We start from the raw sequence: 13,690 nt of genomic DNA on the forward strand, positions 1-13,690 counted from the left end.
TGTGGAATAATGTTATACAGGCTAAGTGCAGGCACTCAATACATAAGGGGGATTTGTTCATTTCACTTCTAGTTTGATATATTAAAAAAAACCAATATAGTTTTTAAAAAAATTTTAGCCTGTTTCAAACTTCTTGAGTTTTTGTAAATTTTTAGAGTAATGGTCCACTGCTGTCTCCTAATTGCAAAGCAGACAATTTTTCATGTGGTCTTGAATACAGTGTCTCTTTCTTCAATTTCTCTTGAGGTTGGAAAGCACCTTTTTATTTCTCTTGCACATTTAAGGACCTGAAAGTACCTCTGAATCATGCATTAAAACACACAGTGTCCCTTGGGCAGCAGAAGGGAAATTATCTTAGGAGATGTGAGTTTGTTTCTTCTTCTGCCAAGAACCTACCATTCCTTTGAAAATTGACTGTTATCTATAAAGTGGGCCAATGTCCCTTCCTGCTGTCTCATCCTACCCATCTGAGTAGTGAGTCTCACAGGCCAGGCACTGACAGAAGGAGCCAATCCAGAGGCTCCCATCAGAGCCCTACTATGTGCCAGGACTTCGCCCGTTAGCCGGTGTTCCAGAAATGGAAGATTCTGTTTGATGTCCAAGAACACAATTACAGGCTTATATTTAATTAAGTGCTGAGTTGAGTGATTCAGGCGGTAGACACTACGGGAGCTCAGAGAACAAAAAGACTGAAAATATCCAAGACCAGAATCATTCACTTGAAATTAGTAACCACGGTGCTGATTTACAACTTTTCCAATGTCCAAATAGCGCAGTCAAAATTCATGACAAGTGGGAAAAAGCCGTCACCAGTACTTGGCGTTCACACGGAAATGGACTAAATAGCACGTTGCTCCGAGCCAGCCGTGACATTGTGAAAAGTCTTACTTTTACTTGTTATGTATTACTGCCTGTGAATTGTTTTCGACGTGAAACCCAGAGTTCCCCTGGCTCGTCGTTGGGCGATTATCGTTGGGCAAGTTGGCGGCTGCTCACGCGTACATCCTCCCAGCTCAGAAGCTCGCTGTTCTGCCCCTCTCACGCCCAGGCACCCCGGGCAGAATGCACGCTTGGCAGGGTGGAGAAATGAAGTCAGCAGGGGTCATCGCACGTCACCTGCTGTGAGCAACAGTGAGCTCTACATGCAACTCAGCATCCTGATTTGGCTTTAAGAGGAATTGTATCAACTAAAAATTATACATGATAGAAACGTCAACGGCTGGGCAGGCCTGGTTATATCGAAGAGAAGACGTACTTGGGAGAAAGGTATTGCCTACTCAGAATTCTAACCGGTGCCCACAGGAGAGTCATCCTCACAGCTCCTCGGCTGCGTCCTAAATGCAATGCTTTTCAACTGGGGACACCTGTGGGCGTGTGACAAAACGTGGCATGCTAACTGAGGTCCAGCCACGTCTTCCAGTCTAAGACCAGTCTGAGCCGAAAAGGAAATCTGGGAATGAGTAAACTGATCCTATTACTGAAATGTCTTCGATGGCAAGGCATTTGGGAGGCATATTCAGGCTATAGGTATAAGTACAGTTTGAGTTGGAACCAAAATTAAAAAATAAAACCTCCCTCCTGCCCTGGACAGATAGTTCAGTTGGTTAGAACATTGTCTCGAAGCACAGAGGTTGCAGGTTCGATCCCCGGTCAAGGAACATACAGGAGGATTGATGTTCCTGTCTCTTTCTCCTCCTTTCCCTCTCTCTCTCTCTCTCTCTCTTAAAATCAATAAAATAAATGTTAAAAAACCCTTTTTTAAAAACAAACAAACCCATAGTCCAGGAAAACAGACATGAGAAAAACCTCACTGATAACAAATAATTAGTATTTAAGACAATTAATATGATTTGGGTTAAATTTGCCATTATTTTCCCCAAAATAATATGTTTAAGGAATAATGTAATTGCTGTGAACGGACTAGCCTGTGTGTATAAAGATAACAATGGAACCTTAGTTCTGGTAGATAAATCCTAAAAATAATGCAGTAATACCTCGGTTTTTGTTGACTTTGGTTATCGTTGGTTTCGGTTTTTGTCGATTTTTTCTGCGAAAAAATTTGTCTCAGTTTTCGTTGGTTGCCTCGGATTTCATCTGCATGCCCATGTGACCTCGCTGCTAATTTTGAGAAGACGAAGGGCGACCCACGCATCCTCCTGCCCAGTGTGGTGTTGTTTCTCTTTGTGAGAACATCACCCCGTGTGTCTAGCCAAACAATTCTATTGCTTTTCAGTGTTTCTGTGCTTTTTTTTTTTTATTGATTGTGAGTGCTAATACTACAATTACATGTAAGTGATTATTGCACATACAGTATTCAGTGTACTGTGTTTTTGGTATGTATTTTGGAGTGTAGAGAACAAATTAATTGGATTGACATTGAGTCATATAGAAATAATCGCCTCGGTTTTCATCAGTTTCGGATTTTGCCGATTACTTTCAGACGGATTATCGATGAAAACCAAGGTATCACTGTGTGTCTGAATAAATATAAATAAAATATCCCCTAATTTTTTTGAGCAATATATATATAAATGACTGCCTGTTTTTCTTTCTAGATTGCAAAGCTTACTAAGGTAGGACTGCTCCTTATCCTGTCTGTATTCCCACACCTGACACCACCCTGGCCTGTAGTACGTGCTCAGGAAGTGCTGGGTGATGATGCTGAGGAAGATGTTTTCAAGGAGGGGCTTTCTCTACAATGACGAATGGCTTTCTCAACAACGAGGGGCTTTCTCAACAACGAGGGGCTTTCTCAACAACGAGGGGCTTTCTCAACAACGAGGGGCTTCCTCAATAACGACGAGGGGCTTTCTCAACAACGAGGGGCTTTCTCAACAACAACGAGGGGCTTTCTCAACAACCGGGGGCTTTCTCAACAACGACGAGGGGCTTTCTCAACAACAACAAGGGGCTTTCTCAACAACAACTGGGGGCTTTCTCAACAACGACCGGGGGCTTTCTCAACAACAACTAGGGGCTTTCTCAACAACAACTAGGGGCTTTCTCAACAACAACGAGGGGCTTTCTCAACAACAAGGGGCTTTCTCAACAACAACGAGGGGCTTTCTCAACAACCGGGGGCTTTCTCAACAACAACAAGGGGCTTTCTCAACAACAACAAGGGGCTTTCTCAACAACGACCGGGGGCTTTCTCAACAACGACCGGGGGCTTTCTCAACAACAACGAGGGGCTTTCTCAACAACAACAAGGGGCTTTCTCAACAACGACCGGGGGCTTTCTCAACAACGACCGGGGGCTTTCTCAACAACAACTAGGGGCTTTCTCTACAACAACTAGGGGCTTTCTCTACAACGACGAGGGGCTTTCTCAACAACAGAGGGGCTTTCTCAACAACAACGAGGGGCTTTCTCAACAACGACCGGGGGCTTTCTCAACAACGACCGGGGGCTTTCTCAACAACAACCGGGGGCTTTCTCAACAACAACCGGGGGCTTTCTCAACAACAACTAGGGGCTTTCTCAACAACAACTAGGGGCTTTCTCAACAACAACTAGGGGCTTTCTCTACAACAACTAGGGGCTTTCTCAACAACAACTAGGGGCTTTCTCAACAACCGGGGGCTTTCTCTACAACAACGAGGGGCTTTCTCAACAACAGAGGGGCTTTCTCAACAACGACGAGGGGCTTTCTCTACAACAACTAGGGGCTTTCTCAACAACTGGGGGCTTCCTCAACAACAACTGGGGGCTTTCTCAACAACAACCGGGGGCTTTCTCAACAACAACTGGGGGCTTTCTCAACAACAACTGGGGGCTTTCTCAACAACGACGAGGGGCTTTCTCAACAACAACTAGGGGCTTTCTCAACAACGACGAGGGGCTTTCTCAACAACGACCGGGGGCTTTCTCAACAACAACGAGGGGCTTTCTCAACAACAACCGGGGGCTTTCTCAACAACAACCGGGGGCTTTCTCAACAACAACGAGGGGCTTTCTCAACAACAACCGGGGGCTTTCTCAACAACGACCGGGGGCTTTCTCAACAACAACGAGGGGCTTTCTCAACAACAACCGGGGGCTTTCTCAACAACAACCGGGGGCTTTCTCAACAACAACCGGGGGCTTTCTCAACAACGAGGGGCTTTCTCAACAACAACCGGGGGCTTTCTCAACAACGACGAGGGGCTTTCTCAACAACAACGAGGGGCTTTCTCAACAAAAACCGGGGGCTTTCTCAACAACAACTAGGGGCTTTCTCAACAACAACCGGGGGCTTTCTCAACAACAACCGGGGGCTTTCTCAACAACGACGAGGGGCTTTCTCAACAACAACAAGGGGCTTTCTCAACAACAACTGGGGGCTTTCTCAACAACGACCGGGGGCTTTCTCAACAACGACCGGGGGCTTTCTCAACAACGACTGGGGGCTTTCTCAACAACAACTAGGGGCTTTCTCTACAACAACTAGGGGCTTTCTCTACAACGACGAGGGGCTTTCTCAACAACAGAGGGGCTTTCTCAACAACAACGAGGGGCTTTCTCAACAACGACGAGGGGCTTCCTCAACAACAACCGGGGGCTTTCTCAACAACAACCGGGGGCTTTCTCAACAACGACCGGGGGCTTTCTCAACAACAACGAGGGGCTTTCTCAACAACGACCGGGGGCTTTCTCAACAACAACCGGGGGCTTTCTCAACAACAACGAGGGGCTTTCTCAACAACAACCGGGGGCTTTCTCAACAACAACCGGGGGCTTTCTCAACAACAACCGGGGGCTTTCTCAACAACAACCGGGGGCTTTCTCTACAACAACTAGGGGCTTTCTCAACAACAACTAGGGGCTTTCTCTACAACGACGAGGGGCTTTCTCAACAACAGAGGGGCTTTCTCAACAACTGGGGGCTTTCTCAACAACAACGAGGGGCTTTCTCAACAACTGGGGGCTTTCTCTACAACAACGAGGGGCTTTCTCAACAACAGAGGGGCTTTCTCAACAACTGGGGGCTTTCTCAACAACAACGAGGGGCTTTCTCAACAACTGGGGGCTTTCTCAACAACAACTGGGGGCTTTCTCAACAACAACGAGGGGCTTTCTCAACAACTGGGGGCTTTCTCAACAACAACTAGGGGCTTTCTCAACAACGACGAGGGGCTTTCTCTACAACAACTAGGGGCTTTCTCTACAACAACTAGGGGCTTTCTCAACAACAACTAGGGGCTTTCTCTACAACGACAAGGGGCTTTCTCAACAACAGAGGGGCTTTCTCAACAACTGGGGGCTTTCTCAACAACAACGAGGGGCTTTCTCAACAACTGGGGGCTTTCTCAACAACAACTGGGGGCTTTCTCAACAACAACGAGGGGCTTTCTCAACAACTGGGGGCTTTCTCAACAACAACTAGGGGCTTTCTCAACAACGACGAGGGGCTTTCTCCACAACAACTAGGGGCTTTCTCAACAACGACGAGGGGCTTCCTCAACAACAACCGGGGGCTTTCTCAACAACAACCGGGGGCTTTCTCAACAACGACCGGGGGCTTTCTCAACAACAACGAGGGGCTTTCTCAACAACAACCGGGGGCTTCCTCAACAACGACCGGGGGCTTTCTCAACAACAACTAGGGGCTTTCTCAACAACAACTAGGGGCTTTCTCAACAACAACTAGGGGCTTTCTCAACAACTGGGGGCTTTCTCAACAACAACTAGGGGCTTTCTCAACAACGACGAGGGGCTTTCTCAACAACAACTAGGGGCTTTCTCAACAACAACTAGGGGCTTTCTCAACAACTGGGGGCTTTCTCAACAACAACTAGGGGCTTTCTCAACAACGACGAGGGGCTTTCTCAACAACAACTAGGGGCTTTCTCAACAACAACCGGGGGCTTTCTCAACAACAACTAGGGGCTTTCTCAACAACAACTAGGGGCTTTCTCAACAACGACGAGGGGCTTTCTCAACAACAACTAGGGGCTTTCTCAACAACAACCGGGGGCTTTCTCAACAACGACTAGGGGCTTTCTCAACAACAACTAGGGGCTTTCTCAACAACAACTAGGGGCTTTCTCAACAACTGGGAGCTTTCTCAACAACAACTGGGGGCTTCCTCAACAACGACGAGGGGCTTTCTCAACAACAACGAGGGGCTTTCTCAACAACAACTAGGGGCTTTCTCTACAACGACGAGGGGCTTTCTCAACAACAACTGGGGGCTTTCTCAACAACAACTAGGGGCTTTCTCAACAACAACTAGGGGCTTTCTCAACAACAACTAGGGGCTTTCTCAACAACAACTAGGGGCTTTCTCTACAACGACGAGGGGCTTTCTCAACAACAACTGGGGGCTTTCTCAACAACAACTAGGGGCTTTCTCAACAACAACTAGAACATGGAACAAAAAGAAAAAAAAAGTAGTTGGAGACTAAAAGTTTTTAAGGCCTTTTGTTGTCTGAGCAAAACAAGGTTTGATAGTCCCTTTCAGCACAGCCCACTTTTAATTAAACTAGAAATGTACAATAAAGGAGCAGGGTTACGAGGTCCCTGCAGTAATTCTCTTGTTTGCTTTGTGTAGCAGTGACAGGTTTTTAAGACCCAGTGTAGGCATGCTCTAGACTCTGTTTTGTTTTAATCATTTGAGCAGGTTCTGTCTGCTTTACATATATATTTAGACTCTAGGAAATCATTTTACCAGATGTCAGAACGTTCTAAACTTGAGAAATCAATAGTAATGAAAATAAATTTGTAGCCATTGAGAACTCTTTTGTAAGAAAAAAAAATACCCAAGAGTAGGAAGTTGATGTTTCCATATAGAGAAGGATGTTTCAAATAAGTGAAGAGTTTATTATTACATTTTTGCTGGATTTTTCCAGTTGAAGATCTCAGTGCTATTTTAGTGTTGTCTGGAAGACAGTCTAACTCATTGGGACATAATTCAATGCAATGGTTAAAGTGCATATGCACCTCTAAATTGCTACAGTTAATTTTTGCATTCAGATTCTAATCTACAGCATACATAAACTTCCCAGAAGGAAAATGGAACATTTGAGTGGTAAAATAGATGCTATGGGAAGTGGAGCTGCATCTTTTATTTTTTATTTTTATTTAAAGATTTGTCTGTTCAACACTAGTATTAAATTTTTAAAAAGAACTTGTATGCCCATAGAGGCAGCCTTGCCTAGTATATAAGTATATCGTGAGATTTTATAATGAGAAACAGAGGTGGAGAAAATATATTCCTCAAGTTTATACGAGTACTTAAAGGCAGAGGCAGGATTTAAACTCTGGCATCTGGCTTAGAGGTAGAATTCATTTTTGTTATTAAAAAATGAAAACATTATCCTGGCTGGTTGGCTCAGTGGTAGAGCGTCGGCCTGGCATGCAGGAATCCCAGGTTTGATTCCCAGCCAGGGCACACAGGAGAAGCACCCATCTGCTTCTCCACCCCTCCCCCTCTCCTTCCTCTCTGTCTCTCTCTTCCCCTCCTGCAGCCAAGGCTCCATTGGAGCAAAGTTGGCCCGGGCACTGAGGATGGCTCTGTGGCCTCTGCCTCAGGTGCTAGAATGGCTCTGGTTGCAACAGAGCAACACCCCAGATGGGCGGAGCATCGCTCCCTGATGGGTGTGCCAGGTGGATCCCAGTAGGGTACATGCGGGAGTCTGTCTGACTGCCTCCCCATTTCCAACTTCAGAAAAATACAAAAAAAAAAAAAAAAGAAAAAAATGAAAACACTATGCAAATTTAAAAAACCATCTAAAAACGTTCAGTGTGATGACCAGCATCCCAAACCCAGTTTACTGTTTCCTGATTTTCCTGAAAGATACGAACTTATCAGTAGATGCATATTCTACATACATCGATTTGTACTCCTGGAGAGTATATATAGTATCATGTCTTTTATAGTTTAATATGTAAGTGATGTAATGCTGTTTTGTCATTCGGAATCAATTTTTAACCCAACCATATATATGTCTTAGAGACACCTCCATGGTAACATTTTCTACAACTTCCTTCTCAAATGCTGTACCGTGTCCAGCGTAGTACTGTATCTTCCTTCATGTTAACCATTTCTTTCTTAATAAGCAGTAAGATTATTTTCATTTGGGGGAGGAAGGATGCCTGTGTAAGGCAGTGACCTGATTTCTATTATATATTATCTACACAATTATTAGAGTCTGCGCATCAAACTTTGGATCATAGCTACAGGTGAGACTGAAAAGCTGGTCTTGTGGATTGGAGGGGAGACGCTGAGAAGCAGCTGGGACTAGTTTTTCTTTTGTGAAGTAATACACTTATGACTCTCTGAGTCCCCAATATTCTCAGCTGCGATCAGTCATTGATGTTACTACCTGCTCTGCCATAAGTCTGTAGCTGTAGTTTTTGTTTTCGAAAGCATAAAGTATTTTATAACTGTTAGGTGATGATATTTTCATTACATCTATTCAAATCATGCATTTACTGAATATTTCTATGAGAAACACTCTGATGTGGTTACCATGGAAAGCAAAGTAAATATTTTATCTAAGAGCACCATGATATAGTAAGAGGAAAAGCACAATTATAACAGTTCTGAAAAAGGTACATGCGACCCGAGTTGGAGGAAAGATGGGACGTTCATCTGGATTATAAAGAGAGGGAGAGAACACTCCAACCAGAGGGGCTGCGTAATACTTCTTGAGAGAGAGGCACGATACAATGGGAGTTGGAGAGGCACATTAGTGAAGGTGTAGGAGGAAGCGAGGAATGGATTGTTCTGAATTCCCTCTTACATAAATTGGACTTGGATGCTTTGTTGAATCTAGCATCCTAGAGTCTTTCCGACATGAGGCTCTTTCAATGGCATTATTAAGGAATCTAAAAGCTCCTTTTTGAAATGTTAGAATTGTACTGGAAAATCAGACATGCAGGCATAATAGAGTGTTGACTTAAGTATCCTCACATAGGCAAAAGCCAGCCAAAGTGTCCAATGCAGAGTTCTGGAGATGACCAGGAACCAGTGTCTGGGAAGAAGACCTCAGAAGGCTCCAGCATTCTTTAGAATCGGGTGTCTCTACAGGGCGTTTTGGGTCTCACTATCAACAGAGGGAAGGATTTGAAGGGCAAGGACAACAATTCAAGCCCAGGTTGTGAGTTGGGAAACTTCAGAGCTTCTGGTCAGGCAGGTCGTATGGTGTAGGATGTGTTCTGGGGTGAAGAATGGATGCAGGAGGAAGTCAAGAGGCAGGACAGAGGTAAGACGCTGAAATGTGGAGTAGCACACACTGTGACTTTGAGTGGCCGGGGAGATTCTGATTTTAATGATCTGTGGTGAAGCAGGAGCACTTGTTTTCCATGGAGTGACACATGACCAATGCTTCTTCAGTGGTATCCCCGGCAGGACCGTGGGTGGATGAACGGAAGAGAGACTAGAGAGAGGGAGGACAGTCTGGGGACAATCACAATAGACCAGGAAGTGGTACTATGGCCTTCGGTAAGAAGAGTAGATAGGGAAGAAGGAGTGGACATGTTTGATAGGCATTATGGAAATGGTCTTCTTGAGAAGCTGTTTTTCAGTTGATTTGATAAGGATATATAAGGGAAAGAAAGGCATCAGAGATGATAACCACAGTGCGACTGCTGTTTAGTTAGCTGGGTGCAAGGCACTGTGCTAACATACATACAAAATCTATTTCTCGCCAAACCCATTATTATAGCCATGTTATCCAGAAGAAAACTGAGGCTCAAAGAGGTCATATCTTGTTAAATGTCATGCTCAAAGTCCTTGGCCCATGTTCATAAGCATAGCGATTCAATTAAGACCTTCTGATGCCATGAGTTAACATTGGACACCCATTCAGGCAAACAGTGGAGAGTTCTCATATTTAATTATTTAAGTTTAGAGATTGCTTTCAAGGCTTTGCCATGACAGCTTATTTGTGTATGCACATGTAATATACATGGATGAAATGTGTATGTCTATACATGTTCTTGTGTCTCAAAGTGTTTCCCAAGTATTATAACTATTGTTTCGGGAATACAATAGAATAAGTCTTATAATCAACAAAGTATTAAAGAAAGGCAAAGTGACAATCTTTCTGGTTTATTGCTTTCTTGATGCATGAAGCATGTTGTGCCAACTCTTTAAAAGAAAGGAAAAAAAAAAATAATGATGCAATTTCCTAAATTCCCTTCAGTGTTGGAAAATGAAAGCCCAGTTCCAGATAATGAAGTTGAGCATGGCGAGATTTAAATTCTCTCCAAATAAGTTACATTAACTCACAGTTATTTATTCTAATAAAGGAGAGGGGTCCCTGGGTAATTGGAATCCATAGATAATTGGAAAACTGCATTTAGTAGTATTTCTCAACCTCAGTCCATATCAAACATTTTATTGGCATATTATAATCAAGTAACAAAACCTCCCCATTTAAATTTTAGTTCAATTCTCTTTTCACCTCACTTAAGAGGGGAGGCAAATGCCTAAATTAATAAAAAGGAGAAGGCAAAGAATTCCTGACTCCTATCCAGGGGTAGGTCAGAAACGGGTTGTTTAAAACATTTATAGTATGTAAAACAGGATTAAACTAAAAGCATTTAAATACAGTTATTATGTAAGAGACAAATGGACTTTTAACTGGTTTTTTATGATCATTAGAGGCTGAGCTTTGTAATCCTTGAACCGAAAGAAATAATTTTCATACTGGCCTTAGGTTGTTTCTATCAGGCAAAATGGTGCTGTGAACAGGGTAACAGGGGCGTTCCTGTCACTGATCATTCTGTATGTGTCTTAACCTACCAGCATCTCAGCGTGGGCACGGGAGGTCAGGAAACCTATGGCACACCGGCAAAGGGATATGATGTTTTGTTGAGTGGAGTAAGAGTTGCGAGGTATGTCAGGACACCGAGTTTGTTTGGCATTGTGTTTTAGTGACTTCAAGATTTCATTCAATAATACAATACAGATTTATTTAAGAACCCACTGTGTTCCCAGGAGTAGAATGATGAATGAGGAAGTCCTTGCCCAACCCTTCCCACCCTGACCTATGGTCGGTCCTGTGTGGTGCTTAGCCTTGAGGTCAATCAAGGTTTCCAGATGAGATATAAGGTCAATTAGAAAATAATTTGTCTAAAATCATTTGGCATTGAGGTTAACGTAATTATTATTATTTATTTTTATTTTATTTTTTTTTGTAGTTTTTCGAAGTGAGAAGCAGGGGAGGGGAGAGTAGGCAGACAGACTTTGGCATGTGCCCGACCAGGATCCACCTGGCGTGCCCACCAGGGGGTGATGCTCTGCCCATCTGGGCTATTGTGCCATCGGAGCCATTCTAGTGCCTGAGGCTGAGGCCATGGAGCCGTCCTCAGTGCCCGGGCCAACTCTGCTCCAATGGAGCCTTGGCTGTGGGAGGGGAAGAGAAAGACAGAGAGGAAGGAGAGGGGGAAGGGTGGAGAAGCAGATGGACACTTCTCCTGTGTGCCCTGGCCGGAATTGTACCCAGGACTTCCACACGCTGGGCTGATGCTCTACTGCCAGGGCCAAGGTTAACGTAATTATTCAAAACTGTTTATATATTTTTTGTTTGTTTGCAGTGGGGAGTTTCTTTAAATGCAAAATTTTAAGGAATCTTAATATAGCCAAAATCAGATAGTAGTGATCTTTGTTGAAATACAGTGGGTAGAGAGAGGAGTCCCTTTTATTATTTAAATCTTTTTTTAAATTGAAGTAAAGGTGATCTAGAACACTAGTTGCAGGTGTGCAACATATTAATTTGATCTCTGTATACACAGTGACCACCACCATAGGTCTAGTTAGCATTCAGCAGCACACCATTGGCCCCCTCCCCTCTTCCATTCTCCCAGGTTTGAGGAAATAGAAATCAGAGAAAATCTGACAGAAACATGTTTGGAAATTCTTCCATAGCAGAATGATAACATTAGTAGGAATGTTGTGCCTTAGTTAAAAAGAATCGTATAGATGACCTCTGAATTTAAAAAGAAAAAGTTTCACACCAGCTACCACTATGCTTTAAGCACCCATCTTGTTTTTTTAATCATGGAGATCTATACCACAAAGGTTAAAGATTTTAAATATTTAGCAAAATGTACCTTTTAACCTTCTCTCTCTCAGAAGACAATCCAAACTCTATTGAAGTCATTAAACTAATCCTTGGTGGCCACAGCAGAATAAAACTTTCATTTCTTTAGCATGCAAATGAGGCTATTAATGTGTAGAAATATACAGCACAAAAGTCATTTACTTGTCTAAGTGAGTTTTGTTCCCAAACCTGCAATCCATTTCATCTACAGCAATGGAGATGAAAAGCAAAGTAAAATTTATTCTGACAGAAAAAGCAAAACATTCGTTTTGTTTTTGTGGATAAAAATTTGTTGTAAAAATTGTTCTGGAAAGGTTGCAGGGCTGGTCTTTCGGCAGAAAATTGGCTTAGGCTGTGAACCCTGCGCATCTCGGAGGTTAATGGGGACATCGTGGAGCCGACTCTGCAATGATCCAGTGATCTTTGGGACGCGGTTTGGTTCTCTCTCCTACTTAATCATCAACAGACACTCCGCCCCGGAGAGTGTGTGGATCCTCAAAATGAACGTGATCTTTTAGATCAGTTTTAGAGTTGCAGAATTATTGCCACTTGGATTCGTGTGGTTCATTTGCTACAAGGAATGAACCAATGTCAATACATTATTATTACTGTTATTATTATTTCCATTATCGAAAGTCTATACTTTATACATTTTGTGGCTTGGATTATTCCAGCCTTGACCATTCTGGGAACTCTTTTATTTGGCTGTGGGCCTCCTTGAAACAGCCCCATCATTTCTCTCTCTCTCTCTCTCTTTCTCTCTTTTGAGCACATCTTTCCTGGCCGTATTGTATTCCATTCGTTTCCAAGTTATTAGGTTTACATCTCTGTCTGCAGCCCTCCATTGAGGCTGCCTCCTACAGTGTTTTTTTTTTTTTTAATTTTTAAAATTTTTATTATTATTTTGTATTTTTCCGAAGTGAGAAGCAGGGGTGGGGGGAGGAGGCAGACAGACTTCCGCAGGTGCCCGACCAGGATCCACCTGGCATGCCTACCAGGGGGCGATGCTCTGTTGCAACCAAAGCCATTCTATCACCTGAGGTGGAGGCCATGGAGCCCCCCTCAGCGCCCGGGCAAACTTTGCTCCCATGGAGCCTTGGCTGCGGGAGGGGAAGAGAGAGAGAGAGAGAGAGAGAAAGGAGAGGGGGAAGAGTGGAGAAGCAGATGGGCGCTTCTCCTGTGTGCCCTGGCTGGGAATCGAACCCGGGACTTCCACATGTTAGGCCGACGCTCTACCGCTGAGCCAACCGGCCAGGGCTCTTACAGTTTTATGACATTGAGAGTCTTCTCTTTACATTTCATCTTAGTGTCCCTTAAATTTCTAAATCTATTTCTTTCACCTGCATCCGTTACTGCTTCCTGATGGTCCTGTAGAGTTACAGGAGTTTTTAACAAATGCAGAATGTCACGTGGCCACCAGGACATCATCATACCAAACACAGGCACTGTCTGAAAAAGCCATGTTTGATCCATTCAACTCTTTCCCACACCAGATTCCTGGGAAACACACATCACTTTTTTTTCTTTGCCCTTTTATTTTTTTATTTTCTTTTTGAAGGATCATATACAATTATCCCTTGACCTACACAGGTTTGAAATGAGCAGGCTCACTTACCTGTTTGTTTTTTGAATAAATATACCGCTGTCCCTCCGAATCC

The 13,690-nt window shown here is 43.7% G+C and overlaps 1 non-coding gene across 1 annotated transcript; it reads right to left on the reverse strand.

Annotated features, from left to right (window-relative positions):
* Positions 1 to 13,214: 13,214 nt before the first annotated feature.
* TRNAV-AAC (transfer RNA valine (anticodon AAC)) lies at positions 13,215 to 13,290 on the reverse strand. Its single transcript has one exon. It is a non-coding gene; the product is annotated as a tRNA-Val (tRNA).
* Between the last annotated feature and the right edge of the window lie 400 nt (positions 13,291 to 13,690).

Source organism: Saccopteryx leptura, chromosome 11, assembly GCF_036850995.1.
Source record: "Saccopteryx leptura isolate mSacLep1 chromosome 11, mSacLep1_pri_phased_curated, whole genome shotgun sequence".
Taxonomy (NCBI): Eukaryota; Metazoa; Chordata; class Mammalia; order Chiroptera; family Emballonuridae; genus Saccopteryx; species Saccopteryx leptura.